We start from the raw sequence: 12,799 nt of genomic DNA on the forward strand, positions 1-12,799 counted from the left end.
TGGCCTGGCGGCACTGTTCCACACTCTACCCCCAGACTCAGCAAACCAGGTGCTTCTGCACCGAAGCTACTGGTTGACTGAGCCGAGCTCACGTATCGCTGCATCTGTAGAGACCCCCGAGCCCACCGCCTCCTGCTCTGGCTCCCCTGGGGCCTCGTGCAAACCTTCATCATCGCACACGTCTCTATACTCCTGATGGCTGACTGCGTGCTGGGAAGTAAGGCAGGGCCCAGGACAACTAGCATGTGTCACGGCAAACAACGTCAGCGCGGTCACACTTGGGCCTTAGCCTTGGAGGACCTGGTGGTTCGTGGAGGAGCGTCCGAGCCCTCTGGGGGCGCAGTGCAGGATGCAGCCCAGCCTGCTGCGTGCAATCTGCTCCCGGTGGTGACTGCCTGAGCTGGAGGTGGAGGAGAGGCAGGCGGTAAAGTGCCCTGGGCATCTGCAGCTCTGCTCTAGGAAAGAAGGGATGTCCCCGGGATACCTGGGTGGGAAGGGGTGGGTGACAGTGCAGTTTAACCAGGAGACCCCTCAGATGGCAGCTCGCCCTGCAGCATGCCAGGTGTGCTGTCAAGCTCCTCGTGTCAAATTCCTCTTTCAGTCTGTGTGAGGGGAAGCCGTTGGAGCTTTGGAGCAGGAGAGGAACATGATAAGATCCACATTTTTAGAATCTCACTCTGGCTGCTGCGGGGAGAATTGATTAGAGGGGAGAAGAGCGCAACCCAGGAGATCACGTTGGAGATTGTTGGGGAATTGCGGAGCTGATGGGAAATGGTCAGGAGCAAGAAGCGTTTTGAAGGTGGAGCAGATCGGAGTTACTGACAGGCTGGGTGTGACCCGTGAGGAGGAGCGGCAGGAGGCACGCTCGGCTCTTGGCCTGAGCAGCTGGGTGGGTGGCGGCCCTTTGCTGCGCTGGAGTAGCATTAGGAAGGAGCAGATTTGGGTGAGGGTGGGAAATCAGTAGTTCTGTGTAGGATAAGTTAAGATAGAGATTCCCATTAGGTATCTAAGGGGAGGTAGATATTCAAGTCTGGAGGGTAAGGGGTGGTCCAGGCTAGGGATGTGAGTCTGGCAGTCAGGAGCATGTAACAGGAATCTGAAGCCACAAGACTAAGAGTTAGACGTGAGAAGCGAGGCCAGGACACCACCCTGGGTGCGCTAACATTTCGAGGCTTGTGGAAGAGGAGTACCAGACAAGAAGGCTGAGAAATAGCATCCCGTGGGGTAGGATGGAAGCAAGGTGTGATGTCTACAAAGCTTAGTCTTCACGAGTTTTAAGGAAGGAGTGGTCATCCTTGCAAAAGCGTGAGTGGCCAAGTACAGAGAGGGGAGAGAGTTGGCCTCTGGCATCAGCAAAATATTGACCAAATATAGGTCACTGATGACCTTGACCAAGGCTGTTTCTAGGGACCAAGTAAAACAAAAGCTGGATTGGAGTGGGATGAAAGGAAGTGGAGTCAGTGGGTACAGACAACTCTTCTGAGCCGTCTTCTGGAAAATGGGAGTAGAGAAACCGGGCAGGAACTAGAGGGGTCATGGGATCAAGAGAGGCTTTTTAAAAGGTGAGTGATATTAAGGCATGTTGTGCGCCGATGACAATAATCCCATGGAGAGGAAGAAAACGTTGATGCAGGAGAAAGAAAAGAACCGCAGTGGGGTCCTTGAGGAGGCAAGAAGCAAATTTAATTCACAACTGATAGATTGGCCTTGATAGATGAGAACGAAAACATTTCTTCCTAACAGAGGGGAAGGCAGCTGATATGAATACACATGGAGACTGGTTGCTTGGAACTGGAAGAAAGGTGGAGATGGTGCTCATCTGATTGCATCCGTTTTCTGAATAGTTAAGATACTCAGTTACAATAGAGATGGGGAGGGAGGGTTGAGGATTTGAAAAGAGCATAGAGGGGCTTCCCTGGTGGTCCAGTGGTTAGGACTCCGTGCTTCCACTACAGGGAGCATGGGTTCGATCCCTAGTCGGGGAACTAAGATCCCGCATACCATGTGGTGTGGCCAAAGAAAAAAAGTTAAGAAAAGTTCTTTTTAGAAAAGAGCATAGGGCTTCCCTGGTGGCACAGTGGTTAAGAATCCGCCTGCCAAGGCAGGGGACACGGGTTCGAGCCCTGGTCTGGGAAGATCCCACATGCTGCGGAGCAACTAGGCCCGTGAGCCACAACTACTGAGCCTGCATGTCTGGAGCCTGTGCTCCGCAACAAGAGAGGCCGCGACAGTGAGAGGCCCGCGCACCGCGATGAAGAGTGGCCCCTGCTCGCCGCAACTAGAGAAAGCCCTCGCACAGAAACGAAGACCCAACACAGCCAAAAATAAATAAATAAATTAATTAATTAATTAAAAAAAAAAGCATAGAAGAGGTGAAGTAGCCGTCTCAGAAAGTGAGAAAACAAAGGTATACAAGACTGCCTAGCTACGTTCAATGCTGACTTGAGATTTTGGTCACAGGTGAAGTTTGTCAGCACAGTTGTATGGTTTTCCCCAGCAATGTTAGGCTGCTCAGATGTGGGCATGGAATAAGCGAACACCTGCGTTGTGATTTTGCCAGGTGGGTACAATACAGGGAGAGAGGGCCAAACAGGTAAGAGATTTGCAAGAGAGTGGCTGATGCGCTGGGTCATGGAATCCAAGCTGTGTGGGCAGGAGGAGAGAACACGAGGGGGAGGTGGGCGATGGAAAGCCTACGGGAACAGGAAAGAGGACCTGACAAGGTCAGAAGATAGAGGTGATGGTCAGATACTGTGCTTGAAATCAAGACCTCAAAGGTGGAAGCATCACTGATGATCACAAGATGTGCATCTCAAATGCCGACTTTCTACACTACAGTGCTGAGCTTAGGGCCACCTACCACCCACTGGTCTATGTGTCCCTTGAGAACAGGGATCCTGCCTCACTTTTCTTAATGATGCTCAGCCCTGAGCCTGAATCTAGTACATAGTAAGTGTTTAATAGATATTTGTTGAATGAAAGAAAGGGAAATAAATCCTGTATGAACAGCTGTGCTAAGTGTCCCTACCTCCTCAAAGAGGGAAATGAGTTCCTCTTAGTTTAGGGCAGAACAAAGGACAGAACTCAGGCCAGGTGGCTGAACCACAAGCAAAAAATTCCAGGTACCTCCTTAAAAGTTAAATGTTTTTCTACAAGCTTTTATTCCTTAGAGCCTAGTGCTGACACACAGGACTGTCTCCATGTGCCCACCCTCTCCCTGAGCTGCTTCAATAAGGGCTTCCTTCTCACATCTGCACCTGGGGAAGTTTGGGGCAGGGGGCCGTAGGGAGAAGAGAGAGGATGTGTAAGGGCCTGTGGAGGTCAGACACACAGGAGGGGAGAGTGGGGGAGGAGCCCAGGGCTAGTTCATGCCTTCAACAGACATTTCCTGAGCCCCTACCATGTTCCCATCTGTGCCTGGTGCTGGGGACCCCTGGCTGATTAAGACCTCAATCTTGGGACTTCCCTGGCAGTCCAGTGGTTGGGAATCCGCGCTCCAAATGCAGGGGGCGTGGGTTCGATCCCTGGATGGGGAACTAGGATCCCTCATGCCGCACGGTGCGGTCAAAGAAAAAGACTTCATCTTGGCGCCAAGGAGCTCATGGTCCAGAGAACTGTCCCCACTGCAGATATATCTGCCAAGGGACAACGTGGTCATCGTCCTGGTTTCAGGACGCCAGGGTTAGTCTCTGCACCCAAGGCCAAGGGGCCTCTGTGGCTTGAGCTGCACGTGCAGACCAGCAAAGAGAAATGATTGTCTTGTAAATGCCCTTGTGCACAGCAAGAGGGAGGGAAAGAGAAGGCAGCAAGGGCTGGGGGACTAGGAGAGGGAGCGATGCTCAGCCCAGCTCGTCACGCCGTCAGGCCGGTCTACGGTCCCTCCTCCCTGTCTTGTCCTCCTTCCAACCCAAAGAGTGCAGGGCCAGGCAAGGTTTTGTTGTTTCAAGTTTCAATCCGATCACTCCCTCTAGTGGACATCTGTTGAGTCTGTTTACCCAGCATCCATCTCTCCAGCTCTTTATTAATCCCCCATTTCTCACCTTTTCCCCCAAATACTCTCTCCTGAGAGATGAGCTCTAAGGTTGGTCATGTGAGTGAAGAAAACAAGGGGGCACCCGGACTTGAACCAGGGACCTCTTGATCTGCAGTCAAGTGCTCTACCCCTGAGCTATACCCCCAGTTACAACTGTCCTGCTAATATCATTTCATGTCCAGAATCATGTTGCATTAACACTGACAGTCAGTGGCAGAGATTAAATTTCAACTGATAAAAAAAATTTTTAAGGAATTTAGATCAGAGAAGAAACTGACTTCCAGAAATTCAAAAGTTATCAGGACTCTCCCCTTTCTTTGCTTCCTTCTCAAATCAGCTTTAATCTCTCAAACCAATCTCTCCAAGCAGCTGAGATCCCACCTCCAGCACCTCTAGGCTCACATCTCCACACCTTGGTTGCCAGAGAGAAAAGGGCTTAACTCTGAAAAATCCTAGAGAAGGCCTGGCCTGGCTGGGTTCTAGTGCAACCAGGGGACAGGGTACTTGAGTGGTATAACCATTTCAGGAGTGACGTCACATAAGAATGTATCTGCTCCCACCCAGAATGCACGTCCATAGTACAGGGAGCAAGGGTGAGCCCCCAAAAGAAGTCAGGGGGAGCCAAGACACGGCCCCAGGGGGCCCCCTCTGCAGCTCTGGGCCTCGCCGGTCGCGTCTCCCATACTAAGCAGGAGAGCAACCTATTGCCTCTGCTGCCCGGAGTCCTCAGAAGCTCTCCACAGCCACAGATGCCTTGACGGTTTTCACCCGTTTATCCAGCAAGTACTTCGTAGGTGGCTACTGTGTGCCTGACCCTAACAACCGCACAGTTCCTGGCCTCAGGAGCGGACAGCCTAAAGGAGATGCCTGACACGGCAACAAGTGATACAAACGTGGTGAGAACCGGATGCTATGGGAACACAGAGAGGGAGACAGCATTCATTATTAGAAGCCTGACCAGAGGAGGGGGTCATGACATGCTCCTCATTTGAAATGGGTTGTGCACTCTGAGGGGCTTATTTAATAAACAGGGGAGGTAGGGAAGGAATTCTGGGTGAAAATGGCACTAAGGACTAAGGAATCAGGTGAAGCTCTTGACCAGGTTCAAGAACGGCTGGTGCACACAGCTGGTGTTGGGTGAGGTGGGAGGGGGTCCTGGAGAGGAGATGGCACAGTCTGTGGGCAGCAGGACCCCCACGGGAACTGATGAGCCACGTGGGCCCTGGGTGTAACTCCAGGGAGAGAGAAGGGATAGTCAGACCCACCAATGTGTTGAGGCTGGAGTTCAGAGCACTGACGGCAGGGCAAGAAGCTGGGGTTCAAGTCCTGATGCCGTCTCCGTGTTCTGAACGTCCTCTCTTATCCACATCACAGCCCACTTGGCAGACAAGACCTTTGACCTTTCTATGCCTCTGTTTCCTCATCTGTTAAGTGGGGATTATAGAAGGCCCTACAACTGTGCGGATTAAATGAGATCCTTTAGAGCAGGGGTCAGCAAACTATAGCCCACAGCCAGGGTACAGCCCCAGGAGCAAAGAATGGTTTTGATATTTTCAAATGGCTGGAGGGTGGAAATGGTACAGAGTAAGTGCTTAATAAACATTAGCTGTTATTTCTAATAATAATAATAATAATATATTGTGACCTGTGAAAATTATATGAAATGCAAATTTCAGAGTCCATCAAGTTTTATCAGAGCACAGCCGCTCTCACCCATCTGCAGCTGCTTTCCTCTACTAGGGCAGAGTTGAGTGGTTGCAACAGGGACCAAATGCCCATAAAACTAAAAATATGTACTCTCTGGCCCTTTTCAGAATAAAATGTGCTGACTCCTGACTTCGAGTCTTTATAGAGTTCTGCCGGATGCAGAACAAATACTTAATAAAAAGTAGCTATTGCTGGTATTATTATAGCCGTGGGCAAACACCGTTCACTGGGGAGTCCGGAGTCTCTGATTCCCTCACTTTGGGGCATCATCAGCTCCAGCTCCCTCCTCTCCCCAGGTCTACTTAGAGCTGACCAACTGCTCCTCGCTGGGGCGGCGTGAACGGGCAGGAACAGGGGTGGGCACGCATCCTCGAAGAGCACGCACTGATTACACTGGTGGCAGGTATCTGGCCATGACTCTCGAAATGACGAAAGCACATAACTCTGACCCAGAAACGAGACTTCTAGAAACTTAAAGACATATGCACATGTTTGTGGAATGATGTTTGTGCAAGGCTATTCCACTGCACCATTATTTGTAATTCCAAAACGCTGGAAACAACCCAATTGTCCCTCATCCGAGGACTGGTTAAATAAGTCACAGAACATCCTAGAGTCGAACACTAATAGACAGCCATAAAAAATGGTGATGCTCTTCTCTTTATGCACTGATATGGAAAGACGGACCAAGAAGAAACAAAACAGCAAGCTGCAGAACAATGTATGTACACACCATATAGCGCCACCATCAGTGAGGAACAAAGGAAGGGAGAAAATATATTTGCTTCCATATGCATAAAAATTCTCTAGAAAGATATACGGCCAACATTAGATGCCTGCAGGGAGGGGAAGTGGGGGGGCAGAGGTTAGATGGAATATTCCTGCACACCCTTTCCTACTGTTTGAATGTTGAACCATGCAAATGCATTCTTTATTTCAGTATTTCATTACCCATCTAAGAAAGAAAGAAAGTGTAACAAGAACAGAAACACAATGTAGCCCAAGTGTCACCATTTCTGTGATGCTCTCCCTCACCTCCACCCCCTCCCACTGGGCATCTATCCTCCACATAAACATGTACATTTTTTCGTACAAAAAATAAATGTAGAAGTTATTAAAACATTCACAATAAAGATACTAGGAGTGATACAGTTCCCAAACCCAGTTGTTTGTGTAAATTATAATAAAATGCAAATAAAAAAGGATGCATACTTGCAATTTCTAGCACCTTAACTTTACAGACCACTGGCTCTAGCACTAGTGTGATAATCTGTTTATTTACAGGCATCCCCACTAGACTGAGCTGCTTGAGAACAACCACTATGTTATATTTGCCTCTGAAGCCCCATCGTCGAACGCAGTACCTGGTACGTAACTCAGGTTGAGAGAACCTTTCTGCGCTGACAAAGGCCAATCCTGACAGAGCGCCTTCTCCAGCTCAGCAGCAGGGGGAGGTGAGCACTTCTGGCACCTGCAGCATATGCAGATCCTGGTGCCGCATCCACAGAGAGAGGAGGTCTGGGGGCCATGCCTGCAGCCTCAGCCTGCCAGCCTCAGCTCATTCCTCCATCCACTAAGCCGTCCACCCTCTGCACGGCCACCAGCAATTTACCAGCTGCCTTAGTCTGCTTGGGCTGCCATCACAAAGTACAACAGACTGGGAGCTTAAACAACAGAAGTCGATTTTCACACAGTTCTGAAGGCTGCAAGTCCAAGATCTAGGTGTCAGCAGGGTTGGTTTCTTCTGAGACCCCTCTCCTCGGCTTACGGATGACCACCTTCTCACTATGTCCCCACAGGTTGTTTCCTTTGTGCATGTGCCTCACTAGTGTCTCTTCCTCTTATAAGGACACCAGTCCTACTGGATCAGGACCCACCCTAATGGCCTCATTTAACCTAATCACCTCTTTAAAGGCTTTATCTCCAAACATGACTACATTCTGAGGTATTGGGGGTTGGGACTTGAACCTACAAATTTTGGTGGGGGACACAATTCAGCCCATAACATCTACAAAATTAATCTGGTCACATCATTGCCTTCCAAAAACGTCTCCTGATCGGTAACATTTTGTTGTAGTTTTTGGTTTTTTGTTTGTTAGTTTGTTATCTAGCACTGACATTCTAAGATGGCAAGGCTGGTGGAATGGGTGACCTCACCAATTGGCGCCAATTTCTAAAACCCATCTTAAGAATAAGGAATAATTACTGCTCCTTTTCCCTGCCTGGGTTTGACACAGGGTAAGCACTTTTTTTTTTTTAACGTCTTTATTGGAGTATAATTGCTTTACAATGCTGTGTTAGTTTCTGCTTTATATCAAAGTGAATCAGCTACACATATACATATATCCCCATATCTCCTCCCTCTTGCGTCTGCCTCCCACCCTCCCTATCCCACCCCTCTAGGTGGTCACAAAGCACTGAGCCAATCTCCCTGAAGCACACTTCTTGTTAAATGAATGAATGTAGGACATTCCAGACCACCAATATCTAATGGCTGCCCACATCTCACAACACCATGCCAGATTTAGTCCCCAGGACTACAGGGTGCAGCTCTTCTGTTTCTGTGGTGCATGCAGGCAACTCTGACACCATCGTGCTCGGGGACAGCCAGCCTAGCCACTTGCTCCTGGCTGCCACAGTCTTTTTAAAATTGGAGTATAGTTGATTTACAATGTTGTGTTAGTTTCAGGTGTATGGCAAAGTGATCCAGTTATACACACACACACACACATATCTATTCTTTTTCAGATTCTTTTCCCTTATAGGTTATTACATAATATTGAGCATAGTTCCCTGTGCTATACAGTAGATCCTTGTTGGTTATCAATTTTATATATAGTAGTGTGTATACCCCAAACTCCGAATTTATCCCTCCCCACCCCTTCCCCATTTGGTAACCGTAAGTTTGTTTACTATTTCTGCGGGTCTATTTCTATTTTGTAAATAAGTTCAATTGCATCTTTTTAGATTCCATATGTAAGTGATATCATATGATATTTGTCTCTGTCTGGCTTACTTCACTTAGTATGATCATCTCTAGGTCCATCCATGTTGCTGCAAATGGCATTATTTCATTCTTTTCTATGGCTGAGTAATATTCCATGGTGTGTGTATATAATATATACATGTATATATATGTGTGTGTGTGTGTATATATATATATATATATACCATTCATCTGTCAATGGACATTTAGGCTGCTTCCATGTCTTGCCTACTGTAAATAGTGCTGCAATGAACACTGGGTGCATGTATCTTTTTGAATTAGAGTTTTCTCAGGATATATGCTCAGGAGTGGGATTGCAGGATCATATGGTAACTCTATTTTTAGTTTTTTAAGGAACCTCCATACCATTTTCTATAGTGGCTGCACCAATTTACATTCCCACCAGCAGTGTAGGAGGGTTCCTTTTTCTCCATTCCCTCTCTAGCCATTTATTATTTGTAGGCTTTTTGATGATGGCCATTCTGACCAGTGTGAGGTGATACCTCATTGTAGTTTTGATTTGCATTTCTCTAATAATTAGCGATGTTGAGCATCCTTTCAGGTGTTTGTTGGCCATCTGTATGTCTTCTTTGGAGAAATGTCTGTTTAGATCTTCTGCCTATTTTTTGATTGGGTTGTTTGTTTTTTGATATTGAGCTGTATGAGTTGTTTGTATATTTTGGGAATTAATCCCTTGTTGGTTGCATCATTTGCAAATATCTTCTCCCATTCTGTGGGTTGTCTTTTTTGTTTTGTTTATGGTTTCCTTTGCTGTGAAAAAGCTTTTAAGTTTAATTAGGTTCCATTTGTTCACTTTTGTTTTTATTTCCATTACTTTAGGAGACAGATCCAAAAAGATATTGCTGCGATTTATGTCAAGGAGTGTTCTGCCTATGTTTTCCTCTAGGAGTCTTATAGTATCCAGTCTTACATTTAGGTCTTTAATCCATTTTGAGTTTATTTTTGTTCTAGTTCTGTGAAAAATGCCATTGGCAATTTGATAGGGATTGCACTGAATCTGTAGATTGCCTTGGGTAGTACAGTCATTTTAACAATATTGATTCTTCCAATCCAAGAACATGGTATATTTCTCCATCTGTTCGTGCCATCTTCAAATTCTTTCATCACTGTCTTATAGTTTTCAGAATACAGGTCTTTTGCCTTCTTAGGTAGGTATATTCCTAGGTATTTTATTCTTTTCAACACGGTGGTAAATGGGATTGTTAATTTCTCTTTCTGATCTTTCATTGTTAAGTATATAGAAATCATCAGATTTCTGTGTATTAATTTTATATCCTGCAACTTTACTGAAATCATTGATGAGCTCTAGTAGTTTTCTGTTACTGGCTGCCACATTTAGTCAGGGCTCTGGAAACCAAGTTCCTATCATGCAGCAGAGTCCAGGCTCTCAGAGTGCAGCTGATCAAAATGTGCCAAGGGGAAAAGGTCCCTAAGACATACTCCTCAGTGAAAACAGCAAACTGCAGAATGATACACACAGTATGGTATGCGTGGTTTTTAACCCCTTTTAAACCCTTTCCGCACTACCTACACGTATGAAAATGCATAAGGAAGGAGGCTGAAAGGCTACACACCAGAATGACAATAGTGGGGACCCCGGGGAGAGGGCTGGGGATGGAGGGTGGCCAGCACAGAGAGCCCTTCAGCTTCATGTGCATACATTTTCTTGGTGAGAATGTATTCTTGTAAGAACACGTTTGCAGAGTCAAAAAGCAAACACTTTCAAAGGTTAGAGGCTGGTTAGTCTGTTCAGAGGGATCTCCAACCTTGGTCCTCCAACTTGGACCGGCCTCCGAATTCCCTGAGGAACATGTTGGAACTTCAATGCCCAGACCTCCTGAAGGAGAACGCAGAATACACCTTTCCTAGAAGTCCAGTAAGAGGAGCCTGCCCCTGGCAACACGAGTAAATAAAGCAATCTGCACACACTCTGTCAGCCCACAGGTTTGAGCCAGAGTGTGTGGAAACAGCTCCCAGGAGCAGGGCCTGTCCTGGGGGGTAGACAGGAAGCAGAGCTCTCTCCTGATGAATCTGGAAAAGCTTACAGAGAGGGTGGAATGCAAGGAAGTAACTGCTGAAACATCAGGAACCTCCCAGACCACAAGGTGGACCCCGAGTCCCCCGAAGACCTCATTCCTCCGCCTCCCGATGCTCGCTCGAGCCCCACTCAAGAGCAAACCCCCGCTCCATGGCAGAGCTGAGCCAGGGCTGGGGGCTTCTGGCCCCGGGGCGCCTCTGGCCCCGGGGCGCCTCGACCAGGCCCTGCATGCTCTGCGTCTCCCTAGGACCTTCTGAACAGCCCAGTCCTGACACGTCTGCTGTAGGGGCCCAGCCCCGGTGGCTACAGGCTGACTGCAGGGCTGGGCCCAGCTCACTCCCTGCCCCACAGAGGAGGAAGCAACTCCCAGGTTCCTGCAGTAACGGCATTCACAGAGACAGGTCAGAAACCACAAGAGCCACCCTGCCTGCCAGCCTCTCACTCGCTGCTTCTTTTGTCCTGCTGTCGTGCCCCGTCCCGGCGGGAGTCTGAAAATGCCACTTTTAGCACCAGTCTTACATGCCAGCCACTCAATACCCTGCTCAATACCTACCTTCTTCCCAGCTCTGAGCTCATGGTAACTTAATTTACCTACTCGAAGGACCTGCTTCAAAGGCAAGGCTTTCTCCCCAAGTAAAATGTCAGAGTCTAAAAAGCAAGGAACAGGTCTTGGCATGATCCTTTATGTCCTAAGAGAACAGGGCTCCTGGGTTCCTGTCCCCTGCTTCAACCAGGGTGGTCCCACTTTGCCCTGTGTTGTTTCTAGCTGTCATTTAAATAAAGGGTTCCTCGCCTTTAAAAAGGCTTGAAAACTGCATATCAGATCCAGTGCTATTATTTGAAAGACAAAGAAAACTGAGCTCCTGTTTGGTTCATCATTCATTTAATAATCACTCGTTATTTGTTATTTACACACGTGCCAGGCACTGTGTTAGGTGCTGGGGACATTCCAGAAAGACTCAGTGCCTTCCCACAAGGAGACTGAAGCCAAGGAGAAGACAGAAGGAAGCAGGAGCTGGAGCGCAGAGTGAGGGGCACCTGAGGGCAGGTGCTGAGAGACGTGGGGGCAGATACTGGTCAGAGAAGGTCTCAGAAGGAGGCCACCCTCCCGCCCACGTCTGCCTTCAGGACTCTGCCTGTTCTACGACAACTTTCTCAGTCTCAGGACTGGGTGTCTGGTCTGCCCTCTGCCACTCCCCCAAGCTCCCAGGGCATCTCAGGCCGCAGTGACATGCGTGCAGGAGGTGGCACAGGCGCTCCCTGGGCACCAGAACGCCTGGCCTGCCCTACCCGTCAGCTGTGCGACATCGTGCAGCTCATCCCACTCTCCTCTCCCTGTTTCTCCAGAAACATGGACCCTGACACCAGGCTGCCCTCAGCAGGCAAGGGTGGGCGGCCAGGCTCCGAGGGCCTCCCCTCCCATCTCCGCAGCTCAGGCTTGGTGGCGGCACAGTCTATGAGAGAGGAAAACAGGCCCGTTTGCCATAAGCGAGGTGACGGGGCTCAGCTCTGCAAGCCTGGAAGGGAGAGGGCGCCCCAGCCAGGGGTCTGGAGCAGGATCTGCCCCTCTTCCTGATGTGCGGGGGAGAGCGCCGCGTCTGAGGCAGAGCAGAAGTGCTCCCAGGCTCCCCGGGCCCGCAGTGCAGGTAACGAGGCTGGGAGGCACATCCTGCTGCCCTCACAAGGGAAGAAGTGGAATCCAAGAGAGACAGGAGGAGCCCAAAGTCACAGCCCAGCCACCTCACTCGACAGACGGGGAAACAGGTCCAGGAGGGGGAGTCAGGCAGGCCTGGAAGTCAGCTCTCAGCTGGGTGCACCGTCCACTCTGCGGGCCTCCCGCCGTCCTCCCTTCCACATCCTCCCCGCCTCCCCTGAGGCCACATCCTCCCCCTCCCCATGGCCTCACAGCATGCTGGACGCCCTTCTGGAAGAGGAACCTTGGCGGCCAGATGAAGGCAAGTAAGTCATTTGTTCTGGGCCTCAGCCCCCTTAGGAGGGGAGAGTGGACAAAAGC

The 12,799-nt window shown here is 49.1% G+C and overlaps 1 non-coding gene across 1 annotated transcript; it reads right to left on the reverse strand.

Moving 5' to 3' along the window:
• Nucleotides 1–4,106: 4,106 nt before the first annotated feature.
• Nucleotides 4,107–4,178, reverse strand: TRNAC-GCA. Its single transcript has one exon. It is a non-coding gene; the product is annotated as a tRNA-Cys (tRNA).
• Nucleotides 4,179–12,799: the final 8,621 nt, after the last annotated feature.

The sequence above is a fragment of the Balaenoptera musculus genome, chromosome 9 (assembly GCF_009873245.2).
Source record: "Balaenoptera musculus isolate JJ_BM4_2016_0621 chromosome 9, mBalMus1.pri.v3, whole genome shotgun sequence".
Classification (NCBI taxonomy): domain Eukaryota; kingdom Metazoa; phylum Chordata; class Mammalia; order Artiodactyla; family Balaenopteridae; genus Balaenoptera; species Balaenoptera musculus.